The sequence below is a fragment of the Pinus tabuliformis genome, chromosome 8, assembly GCF_031772625.1.
Source record: "Pinus tabuliformis cultivar Carrire ecotype Pingquan chromosome 8, CPIR1, whole genome shotgun sequence".
Classification (NCBI taxonomy): domain Eukaryota; kingdom Viridiplantae; phylum Streptophyta; class Pinopsida; order Pinales; family Pinaceae; genus Pinus; species Pinus tabuliformis.
This window is the reverse complement of record NC_142294.1, coordinates 428,936,533-428,949,992: the sequence shown is the minus strand read 5'-3', so window position 1 is coordinate 428,949,992 and position 13,460 is coordinate 428,936,533. Positions and strand designations below refer to the sequence as shown.

Here is a 13,460-nt window from a genome sequence, read left to right as displayed (position 1 = left end):
TTGTATCTCATGAAGGAGTTAAGGTAGACCCTAGCAAAATTAAAGCCATTAAGGAATGGAAAATCCCCACATCCATAAAGCATCTGCGAGGATTTCTCGGGTTGACAGGGTATTATCGCAAGTTTGTTAAGAATTATGGGAGAATAGCAGCACCTCTAACAACATTATTGAAGAAAGATGCATTTTCATGGACTTCGGAAGCAACAAAGGCCTTTGAACATCTTAAAGAGGCAATGTGCCAAGCACCGGTCTTAGCTACACCGGACTTCACAAAAACCTTTATTGTGGAATGTGATGCTTCAGGAAATGGAATTGGTGCTGTTCTAATGCAAGATGAAAGACCCATTGCTTTTGAAAGTCGTCCAATCAAGGGAAAGTTTTTAAGAAAAGCTATTTATGAGAAGGAAATGTTGGCAATACTCCATGCACTTAAGAAATGGCGACCCTACCTAATGGGAAGACACTTCAAGGTAAAAACGGATCATGATAGCCTTAAATACTTTTTAGAACAAAGATTATCCTCTGAAGAGCAACAAAAGTGGGTCACAAAGATGTTGGGTTATGACTTTGAAATCATCTACAAAAAAGGGAAGCAAAATGTGGTGGCAGATGCACTCTCAAGAAAGGATGAGGATGTGGAAGCATTGTTGTGCGCCATTTCTATTATCCAACCAGATTGGATAAACGAAGCAAGGGAGGAATGGAAGAATGACGAAGAAGTGTGGGCACTTATTCGAAAGTTACAACAAGATTCCAGTACGTCTGATACATTTAGCTGGCAAAATGATTCGTTATGGTACAAAGATCGCTTATACCTCTGTAAGAATTCCCAGCTAAAACAAAAGATTCTTATGGAATTGCACACTTCTCCCTTAGGAGGGCACTCAGGATTTTTAAAAACTTACCACAGGGTTAAGAAGGAATTTTTTTGGGATGGCCTTAAATCAGATATTCAAAAGTTTGTGGCGGAATGTTTGGTTTGCCAACAAAATAAAGTTGAAACAATTAAGACACCGGGTCTATTACAACCTTTATCCATTCCAAGCCAACGTTGGGAGGAGGTTTCAATGGATTTTATCACAGGTTTACCCAAGTCTGAGGGAAAGAGTGTCATCATGGTGGTAGTTGACAGACTTACCAAGTATGCACACTTTTGTGCATTATCACATCCATTTAAAGCCAGTACAGTTTCTACTGCATTTATGGAAACAATTCAAAAGCTACATGGAAACCCAAAGATTATTGTAAGTGACAGAGATCCCATTTTCACTGGAAATTTTTGGACAGAATTATTTTCTTGTCTTGGTACTCAGTTAGCTCATAGCTCATCTTATCATCCTCAATCTGATGGGCAAACTGAGATAGTAAACAAATGTTTGGAAGGATATCTTCGTTGCTTTGTATCTGATAAACAGACACAATGGGTCAAATGGTTGCCTCTGGCTGAATGGTGGTATAACACTTCCTTCCATACAGCAACAAAAATGACCCCATTTATGGCACTTTATGGGTATCAACCACCATCCATCACATCATATTTAAGAGAAAATTCTAAGGTTCAGGCAGTGGAACATCACATCGAACATCAACAACAAGTCCTCCAACTCTTAAAGGATAACCTCGTGTTGGCACAGAATAGAATGAAACAACAGGCAGATCAACATCGCAGTGAAAGAAGTTTTGATGTAGGTGATTGGGTATTCCTACGGCTACAACCATATAAGCAAATGTCCCTCAAGCAAGCTAAGAAGGATAATAAATTATCACCAAAGTATTATGGTCCGTACAAGGTGTTGCAAAAGATTGGTACTATGGCATACAAATTGGAGCTTCCTGCAGCTTCTCGATTGCACCCAGTTTTCCATGTTTCATGTTTAAAGAAGGTTATAGGCGACAAGCTCCCAGTTCAAACAATATTGCCAGAACTTGATGAGGAAGGAAAAATTATATTGGAACCGGAAGCAGTCAAAGAAACAAGAACTCGACAGCTACGAAATCGATCAATTTCAGAGTATCTTATCAAGTGGAAGAACTTATCCGCTGAAGATTCCACATGGGAGGATGAGAATTTTATGCAGAAGTATCCAGAACTACTCAAGCATTGAGGAAAACACTTTTTTGAAGGAGAGGGGCATGTTGGGTCCCTATAATACTAGTGATTACCCCATTACTATTGTAGTTATACCCCTTATTAATATTGTTGTGCCCCTATTGCCCCCATATTGTTATTACTGTGCCCCATAGAATCCCTCTATTGTTATTTTTGTGGCTTTATATTATTATTGTTAGGTCGGCTGGATTATATTGTGACTCCTTAGACTCCTATATATAGAAAGGAGGTTTTGTCATTTGAATCATCCAAGAATTGTTCATTTATGTAATGTAAAGGAGGTTGCCCCCTCGAAGAGGCTGAATTCTAAGGCGTTGATTTATCTTTTCTATCTTTTTTTGAGCTGGTTTCATAACAGAGACCTTAGTCTGCACACCATGGATTATTTTCGAAAGGGCCGGTAGTTTCAGGATTTGTTTGGCTAAATCACTTCTGAACCTGGGTCAGGCCCCAACAAGCCAACAACCATCAAGGATAACACCTGTATTATAATGCCAACAATTGGATGTGGCATATCCATAATTATGACATATAAAGAATTCAACATTATTAATCAGAGGAGAGAATTTATTAACACTTATATAGTAAGGATAAAGTGATTTCCTTTGAAACTTCACTTTCCTTGTTTGTTGATCGGGTTGAATTCTTATCTTTCTATTGAGAACTTCAGGTTTTGGATTGTTACCCTTTAGATTCCTTGCTCTAGCCTATGAATTGGGTTCTCCTTTAACAGTTTCATGAAAACTAAAACTTAATTTAATGGCGGGAGACCTTTGAATACTAATAATAGTATCCAAAATCTTAGTACTATCTTGAATCTCAAATGTTTATCCTTTTCTTCTAATTTACCTTTTAGAATGTTTACGTCAACCTCCATTCTTTGGTATTTCTCTTCCTTTTCTAGATACTGCTTCTTCATTCTTTCTTTAACCTTTATTCCTTCTTCCACTTTCTCCTTTAATTTGAGAATATCTTCCCTTATCCCATTCTCTTCTTCTTAAAATTCTTGAAGTAGCTCTTAATTTTGCTTGTTTGATTTTTCAAGATCTTCCTTTAGAGAGACGATCTCAGCTTCAAGACCTTCACAATATTTCTTAGATTCTACATCAACATTACTGGTTTAATATGATCTCTATTATCATATGCTTGCAACTTATCTTTAAGATTAATAATATTTTTCAGATGAAGATCAAGTTTTCTTCTAAGATCAAAAATTTCTTCTAAATTCTCTTATTTAGAATCAATAACTCCATTTGACATAAAAAAATTGTTTTATCATCATGTTCATCTTTTGACACATTAGAAATGAGATTACCTGATAGTTCATTTGATGAACCACCTTCCTTTGGTTTTTCTTCATGGATTTCCTGTAGCTTATCACATAATTTGTGGTTGCATAATGCATAACCCTATTTAATGATGAATCAGGTATGTTATTAATGATGTCACTTAATGCCTTACTATTTTGTTCCACTTCTTTGACTGATGGAGGGATTTTGTTGAATCCATTGCATACTAAATACCAAACATCAAGGTTCATTAGATTATACTTCATGGTTTCTTTCCATTGTTGGTAATTATCATTTCTTAGCATAGGTACACCTTCACTGTCCATTATTTCTAACTTGCCTTGTTCTTTTACTTCTAGGGCCATCATTTTTTAATATGTCTTCTCTTTAGGGTGCTTAATTTCACTTTTACCCAAGAGTGAAAGTTCATTTGATTCACTTTCATCTTCACTATAATCATTATTACATAGATAAGGAAATGGACTACAATTAGAACAAAAACACATACCTAATAATTCTTTGTTACCGTCTTCTTCATTCTTGATCAATAGAAAGTGGGGTGCTCCAAAAACTAGATATTTTATGACATCTATAATTGTAGCTACATATTCTATATCATTGTCCCTACTATATTTTTCTGACTCCTTCCTTTGAGCTATCTTCTTCTTTCCCATCATCTTTGATCCACTCCAAGCTATTAAGCTTCAACTGAAGTGACTGGATCTAAAACCAATTGTTGGGAAAACTACTGAGAGGGGGAGGGTGAATTAGTATTTAAAAACTCACTTAAACAATTCAAATTATTATTCATATTTATGTATGCTACTATCATTAAGTAAACTAGCATATGTATGCAACTATGATGAAGGAAAACTACATATAACCAATTAACTAACTTTTTATATATATCATCATTTGTTCTAATTTAATGAGTGTATCATTACATTCAAATTTAATTAAACAGTAACCATGAATAGTAAGAACAGAATAAACTATCACACATAAGAAACACATCAACACATGAGGACACCAATCCTTTTAGGTGGAAATCCAATGTGGGATAAAACCACCTCTGATGTTGCCTCTGTCTTCATATTTTATTATAAAGGAAAACATGTTACAATATTTTACTGGTGCAGATTCATACTAGTATGAAAGAACCCACCTACAGAAGGCTACAACCTTCTATCATTCTCCAGTACCCACTGGAAGGGACCTCCAACCCCCTGATTAAATTTACTAGCTACCATTGGAAGGAAGGTTTGACTCCCTCACTCAAGGCTCCTACCCTTAGCATCTCTGTGGACCATGTTTCATAATATTTCGTACTAGATCCACTTGACTCACAACATCACACCTGTAGGCCACTTTTCATCATATTTTCATACTGGACCCACTACCATCATTTAAGTCCAATATCAAGTAATAATTCTGAAACCAATCACTATATAAAATCACTCAATCACTGAACCAACTAAATCATCAAAGAAATCATTGAATCTTAATCAATAAATACAATTAGATCAAACTAAACTAGGATAGATCATATCAATGCACAACTACTCATCAATAAACCAAACATTGTTACCCATCACAGAAACCAATTGTTGCTACTGCAAACCCTGATCAACCATATCTCAAAATATATACGCTATTGTTCTTAGTCATACCCGCGTATGTAAGCACTTCCCCTTAAGAGGACCTGCGTACAGATCTCAAAATACTAAACAACTGAGTCTAAATCACTGTCACACTAAATCAATCACTAAATCACATACTAAACCCATCACAGATCACTGAACCAGATACAGATCATCACACAGTAGTATCATCTCTAGTCAACATATCATTCCATAAAAAATTCAACCCAACCAAAACTATTAAACATAGATTATCATGAGAGAGACATCATTAATGGATAACAACAAACATAACAGAACTGGTCATGCACAAATAACAACTCATGCTACAAAGCCATAACAGATGTACGTGAATCTTATAAAATGCTTCTGCGTATGTATGTCCTTCTCATTCACCACACTTGCGAACAAATCTGTCCGTACTATAGTATATATACGTGACTACCAAAAAGTAGATCTGCATATGTAAGTGAATTCTCAGCGGCATACCAGTGTACAAATCTATAATCACTGAGTTATACCTTTTTTTTCACAATACAACATCTGATAAACCCAAATCTTGACATACAAATTGTTACAGACACACATCATAATATCCTCATCACAAATATATCAAACCATAAAAAGATTATTCAATATGTGATCATTTTAGATCTATTAGATCTTATCCATCTTCGTGCTCCCTGGTGCACCTCTATTTCAGATCAAGTCATTCATAAATAATCCATCACATACACCCCTTAACACTTGATCTCCATCTCCTTATATAGCTTACGCCTCAACCAATACCTTAGGTCAATCCCTTAGTAGCACCGAAAAGTGCCTTTGTATTCATAATATCATAGTGCGGAAACTGTACACAACTTCTCTTCATCATACCTAGACATGTACGCAACTTATCTTCACAGGACCCATGTATACTTTCCTAAACTTCACCTTTATCATCTTTTTGTCTCTGACCTAATATTGCTTTTTCCATATCACGTGTAGTATCTGCATAACCATCATGTTGAGATCTTTATCAAGTATTTTTCCATCAAGGACAACCTTTTTCCATTCTCTCTTTCACATTGCATAATCAGCATGTTGACATCTTTATCAAGTAGGTTTCCATCAAGGACAACACATTAGCCATAATTCCAACACACTTTCCTTGTGACTCTTCATCTACCCTCATGACTATTTGACTTCCTACGACTTTTCAAATTTACATGACTCTTCATATTCCATACATGTCATTTTGTCTTTCACTTTACAATACATTTTGAAACATGAACTACATAATCCACCATAATGATGTGGCATGTGACAACTCACGACATGACACTGCTGACATGGACTGCTTGACGACGTGGAAATATCAAGCCACTGTTTCCTCTGTGTGTTGAGTGTCTATTTGAGACCATTTTTCTCTCCACCTCTACATGGCTTAGAGGTAATGAATCTTCAATGATCTCGAGTCTTGAGTTGTGATTGCAAACTAATGTCCCTTTTCTTTTTCTTAGTTGATCAACTTGCACACTCAGCTACAAAGATGTCTTTTAGCATGTTTCCCTTCTTCATATCCTTATTCATCATCTCACCATCTTAAGATAAGGTACCTGTATCTAAAATTTACTCATGACAAGAATACATTAGCCTAAAAAAACCCTAGCCTAAGATAGTGCATATTGATCCATTGACTAGGCCAGAACTAGGGAACAAGCTGGGAGAGGAGCTCAGTGACTGTGTAGCTACATAGTTTAAGAGTTAGGGGTGAACCTTGAGCCTTAAGACTATGCAATATGTAGTCCAGGATGGGTTGAGGAAGAAAACTACACAATTCTAGGGGTCAGTGTGATACGTTGAGAGGATAGGCACTGGATGAGCATACTGCGCAGTTCTAGGAGACAACAGATGCTGGGACATTATGAAATTGTGCATCTCAGGGGCTCAAGGGATTAGCTTGAGGCTAGATATTGCACAATGTGTAGTTGAGGCCTAGCTGGGAAGAGGGATTGCACAATTTTGGGAGCTAAGGTTGGGGTTTGAGCACTAGAACTGAGTATTGTAGCAGTTTTAGAAGGTAGGAACTGCGTATTGCATAGTGTTAAGAGGAAAGGTCACATCTAGAGGACTATAACTGAGTAATGCATAGTTCAGGTAGGCCAGGTGAAGCTAGGTTGTTTGGTCGAGAAGCTTTTCTGAAATTGGCTAAGTGAGGGATCTGTGAGGCTAATATGAATAGTGATAATACTTCTTCCATGATCACACACTTAGAATGCTTGATGACACAACAACAGATACCATCTAAGACACAAAAACAATGCATTTATCGTAGTGTGACAACTTTAAAACGAATTATGGCAAGTGTGACACTAAAGATACAATTTCCGATGACCGTCATGACACTTGTACGACAGTGCTTGAAACTTTGCAAATGAGTGCAACAGATGTTTACATGGTTAGAAAACTTATTTACACAAAGATGACCTCTTGAAACCAACAGATCAGGCTTACACACATTGTGTGACAACGAACATATGAAAAGATGACATTTTTCGTATCTTGTAAAAGAGATCGAAACACCTCAAGAAAACACATGAAATGAATTTCAATGTTTGCAACAACAATGTACAAGACCAAGGAAGGCTCTGAAATTGAGTGTAGGCCAAAATTTTGGAGGGTATTGTAGCAGCAACAACACAATGCCTCTTTTATCAACAAAATAGTGCACCATAACAACAACTCCTATTCCCCCCTTGAAGCAGAAGTCAGGTAATATTAGTAGTCATAAGAGAAAAAAATAAATAAATTATGTAGTTCTTCTTTCCAACATAGTTATTCAACCACCCAAAATGGTTATCAAATCCACCCACACATTTGTCACAACTTCTATAGTGTTTTCTAGACTTACACATCTTAGCATTGCATAACATGCAAAGTAAAGAATCATCTTCTACATCTTGTGGTGGAAGTTCTTCATTCTAAAAGTTATCATATTTAACAAACCACCCACAAAGTAAGCACCCAAAAACCTCACGAATCTCTTCTTCCCAGTGTCTTTAGGGCTCATCCATGTCATTCTCTGAAATTCAAGTCATAAAATTCTAGGATCTAAAAAGCATTAGCAGACATCTGCCAGACATAGCGGAGAACCATCATGCCTCCACATCAAATGGCGTGCAAAGTTTACATGTCCTTGGAGCGCCAACAACATGCATTTCTAAAATCGACGTCATTTCACTTCACAAAAAATATAAAAATTCCCAAGCATCCTCCTCACTGCTACACAAAGAGCCCAACCAAAATACCAAATACATCCCTCATATGATCAACCCCTTTAGTAGCATTAAGAAAATGACCCTCCTTTGGAGGCACAGTTTTATCTAGTATTCCTAAATGGAAATGGATTTTCATCTCTCTTGTAATTTCAATGGCTACAACACCAACGAGCTGATAGAAATCGACGTAAGCAATCATGGGAAACTGTTCCTTGATGGGTTCCAGTAGCCTAATTGCAATGTCAAGACCTCTATTAGCATTGTGTGTGAGCTCATCCAGGTTGCTAATGGTTCGAAAAGGCCCTCTTGTCTTGGTCTTCACATCATAAGTTCCAACATAGTTCCATGTGAGACAGAGCATGCTCAAAGCCCATTTCTTCTGTGCAATGAGACCTTGCAGCTTCTTCTTGCATTTCTCCACAAATTTTTGGTATTCTTTTCTTACTGTAGGATATCTCTTACACATATCGACCTCTTTGCAACATCCCAACACAATTCAAACTCGACCCACTGCAATTCAAATTCCTTTAACACCAAATTATTAAATCAATCCATAGAAGTACGCATTGCCAAATCAACAAATAATCAACCAAATTCATTTATTATGTGGAACACATCAACTACTTGATCCCATAAATATCCATGCCAACATTACATTTGAACAAATCCATGAGATAATTCTATCCATTGTGAACCACTTGTCTTCAACTATCAAACCATTAAAATAATGAAGAGGACCAAATCATCAGATATTAAATCAAGAGCCCTTCAATATATTATTATTTTTATTTTGAAAATAGAATACTGATCCAGGTGGATATTGGTGGTCACCCGGCTATTCCACTTGGACCCCCAACACAATCTCTTTCAATTTTTCAGTTTCCTTAATTATAGCACAATTTACTATTTTTGACAGTTTTTCAGGTTGTGAACTTCCGGTGCCATTTTGAGGCCCTAAACGACATTTTTATGGAAAACGGAGAGACTGAAAACCACCCAAATTACCTTGTTTGTTTTCTTTCGGCCTTCTCTTTGAGATCTTTCAAACGAGGTATTATGATGGCCAAATGTAGATCGTATGCCAAAGTTACAACCTTGGGAAGTTGATGTACCAATTTACCCAAACGGGGCCCACAGTTTTGGCACTTCATGTCCTAGGGTTAGGTTTTCAGATATTTAGGGTTATCCATTGTTTCTCAATAATAAATAAGCCTTTGAGCCTCATCATAACACAGGCTAGAGGCATGTAGCCACCACATCTCTTCTCAGAAATAAGCTACCAATGCTTGAGATAGTCTAATTTCCATTTTGTTTGTAAGACTATTTCAGTATTTGATCTTAATGAAGTGAAGTGTTATTTCTACTACATCTTCGTATTTATGGTTATATATGTAATTTGTTGTGTTTCTGTTTAAGTTCGGATCAATGGTATCTGGGCCATCTGCTCTTTCTTTGTTTTTCTTTCCATGTCCCCAATGAGGTCAGGATATAAGGAGTTAGGGCTCGATCTGGTTGAACCTTTACAAGATCAGCCTTGTAAATCCCGACGACCTCCCATGGTGGAAGAAAAAGAAGATGAGGGTGTAGGATATCCTTTCAAAATGTTGCTCGAGGAAGCCCTCAAGCGACAGAGGGATGCGATCATGGATAACTTTGCCCAAATCCATCGACAGCTACCCACAGGCGATGCATCTTCATCCATCAGCCACTCCGGAGGTGCCACTCCTTTTAAGGTACAAGTTAACTTTGATATTCCAATATTTGAAGGCCTGATAGATGTAAACACCATAGATAAATGGTTAAATTTGTTGGAAGGATATTTTTCAGTTCATGACTTTTCCAATTGGGAAAAGATTACTTTTTCACTTCTCAAAGTTGCCCCACATGTCAAGGACTGGTGGGAAACCTACTGTGAACAAAGGGATGAGAGTGAACCCTCATTGTTTTCAGTCGCACCCTATCAGGACCTATGAAGATAAATACATAAAATGGACCATGCTATCATAGGGAAGGGACCAAGATGTGCTGGAGTTCACAAATATTTTCCATACCCTTTGCACGAAACTAGGTATCAAGGATACTGAGCGACATTTGGTGCTCAAGTATTGTGACTATCTACAAAAGTAAATCCAGGACGAGATGGAGTTCCTAGACATTTCCTCACTTGGTATGAGTACTGGTACGCTATCAAGATTAAGCAGAAGTTTAAACAGAAGAAGCAGGACTTTGGATTCGCGAATCCAAAGCAAGGAAAAGGAACCCCCAAACCACAGAAAAAGGACCAAGCTGAGGTATGGCTACATAGGACAGCCTGCTGAAGATGCAAGAAAAGAACAACACCATGAAGGCAAAGAAGGATACAGGAAAATGGTGTGAGTTCCATAAGAGCTCCACTCACAATACAAGTGAGTGTTGGGCCAAGCAGTCACTGGTGGCTGAGCTGAAGGCTTCTGATCAGATGCATGTTCAGAATCTGAATCAAAACATGATAAGGGAACTGACAAAGGCAAGAAAATCACTGATGCAGAGCCCAGTGCCACCATGGCCATGACCAAGATCCAAAAGATTGAGCCCGAAGATCTAGAGGAGGGGGAACACCTCTTCCACTCACAGATGTGGGTGAAAGGTTCTCCGCTGCAGTTCATTATCGACAACGAGAGCCAAAAGAACCTCATTTCAGTAGAGTTCGTGAAGCGATTGGGCCTAAAGACTACATCACATCCATAGTCGTACACTATCAGGTGGCTTCACCAAGGACGAGATCTTCGCGTCAGCCAGCAGTGCCACCTTCCCTACAACATCAAGCCCTTCACGGATGAGGTACTGTGTGATGTTTCTACTGTTGAAGTTTGTGATGTATTGCAAGGAAAACCATATTTGTGGAAGCGAGATGCTGTATATGAGTCTAGACCTCGCTATGTGACTATTACCTTGGCCAACAAGTTGTACATGATACCAGAGGTAGCCCCGCCTACCGCCATCTCTTTGATAACTGCAAAGAAATGAAGTAAGAGCATTACTGAGACTATGAATTTTTTTTTCCTTATGATTTTCCCTCAAGTCAAGAAGAAGTTTGTGGCCACAACTTCCAGGCAGGGCTCGTCTTCAAAACAATAATAGATGGACAAGGATATTTTCACCTCACCTACAGGGGTACCTCTGCATTGTCAGGTCAAGCACTCCATCAGTCTGACCCAAGGTGTGCCACTGCCCAATAGGCCAATCTATCAATACTATGTTCTGGAGAACAATGAGATCAGGAGGCAGATTTAGGAACTATTGTAGTAAGGGCACATCATGACAAGCTCATCACCTTGTGGGAGCCTAATTGTATTGCTACATAAGAAGGATGGGATGTGGAGGCTCTATATTGACTACTAATCATTGAACAAGATCACTCTCTGGAATAGGTACCCAATTCCACAGATTGATGACCTTCTTGACCAGCTCAAGGGGGCCAAATATTTCATTAATATTGACTTGAAGTGAGGTTATCACTAGGTTCCTATCGAACCCTCTGACGTGTGGAAAGATGCCTTCAAATCCAAGGAGGGACTTTTTGAATGGTTGGTCATGCTATTCGGATTGACGAATGCCCCTACAACCTTTATGAGACTGATGGATGACATGTTGTGACCCTTCACCAATGCATTCGTGGTGGTGTGTTTGGATGACATCTTGATATTCAGCCAGAGTTGGGATAAGCACCTCCACCATATTCGACAAGTCCTTCAGACCTTGCCACAACACAAGTTGTGTGCTAACTTGGAGAAATGCAGCTTTGGCCTGACCCAACTTCAATATCTAGGGTACATAATTGATGAGCAGGGTGTACATGTGAACCCATCCAAGATACAAGTCATTCAGGATTGGCCAGCCCCAACTACTCTAACAGAGCTCTACATCTTTTTGGGTGTTGCAAACTTCTACCGTAGGTTCGTGCTGGGGTTCTCTCATATCACTTGGCCTTTAAATCAAGTCACAAAAGGTAGAGAAAAAGAAATTTTTTTTGGTGTAAAACCCAACAACAAGTGTTCTCCAAGTTGAATAATCACCTCTGTTCTGCACCAATGCTCATATTACCAGATCTGCAACAACCATTTGAGATTGAGACAAATGCCTTTGACTATGCTATTGGTGTGGTTCTTACTCAGTGTGCGCATCTAGTGGCTTACCATAGTGAGAGACTTTCAAACATAGTCTGAAAGTACCCCACTTATGAAAAATAAATATATTCCATTGTGTAGGCTTGTCTTCAATGGAAGCATTATATTCTGCGGAAGGAAATGGTCATCCACACATACCACTGACCTCTGCAGTTCATACAAACACAAGGGAAGTTGCAGAACGATCACCATCAGAAATGGTCCATCTACTTGCAACAGTTCCATTTGAACATTAATTATAAGAAGGGCAACACCAATAATGTCGCTGATTTCCTTAGCCGACCACCTGTCATGGTGCTGATCACTGTGCTCGACTCCTGTGTGCAAGAGACATCGGGGTGGCTGCATCTTTACGAGAGTGATCCAGAATTCAACAGCACATACCAAACACTCCTGGAAGGGAAGAAAGAACCAAGTTTTCAACTTCAGGATGCATTGTTATGCCACTTGGGACACATATATGTTCCTTCAAGTGAGAATGCCAAGATTATTTGGGAGGCACACTACAGTTGGGCGGCTAGACATTTTGGAGTAGAGAAAATAGTGGCAGTATTGGAGAAGTATTTTTACTGGCCAAAACTTCGTCAGGATGTTGGGAAGTACATTAGATCCTGCACCACTTGTGCCATTTCCAAACCAACCATCAAGAAGCAAGGTTTGTATTCTCCTATACCTCCTCCTAGTTGTCCTTCAAAATCTGTCTCCATGGATTACATGTCGGGCCTTCCTTCTACTAAGAATGACAATGATTGTGTTTTCATGGTCGTCAATAGATTCTCTAAGATGGCCATCATGGCAGCGTGCAAGAAGAGTATCACAAAAAAGGCCACTGCTAAGCTCTTCTTTAAGCAAGTTTGGGTACACTTTGGGATCCCACAGTCCATTGTCTCAGATCGGGATGGCAGATTTGTTGTCTTGATGGGGCCTGACCTAGGTTTAGAGTTATTTAGCCCAAAAAATCCGTATACTACTGGCCCTTTTGGGAATAGCTC

General features: G+C 38.5%; 1 pseudogene; it reads right to left on the bottom strand.

Annotated features, from left to right (window-relative positions):
- Positions 1–8,306: 8,306 nt before the first annotated feature.
- Positions 8,307–8,768, bottom strand: LOC149235883 (L-ascorbate peroxidase 2, cytosolic pseudogene; annotated as a pseudogene).
- Between the last annotated feature and the right edge of the window lie 4,692 nt (positions 8,769–13,460).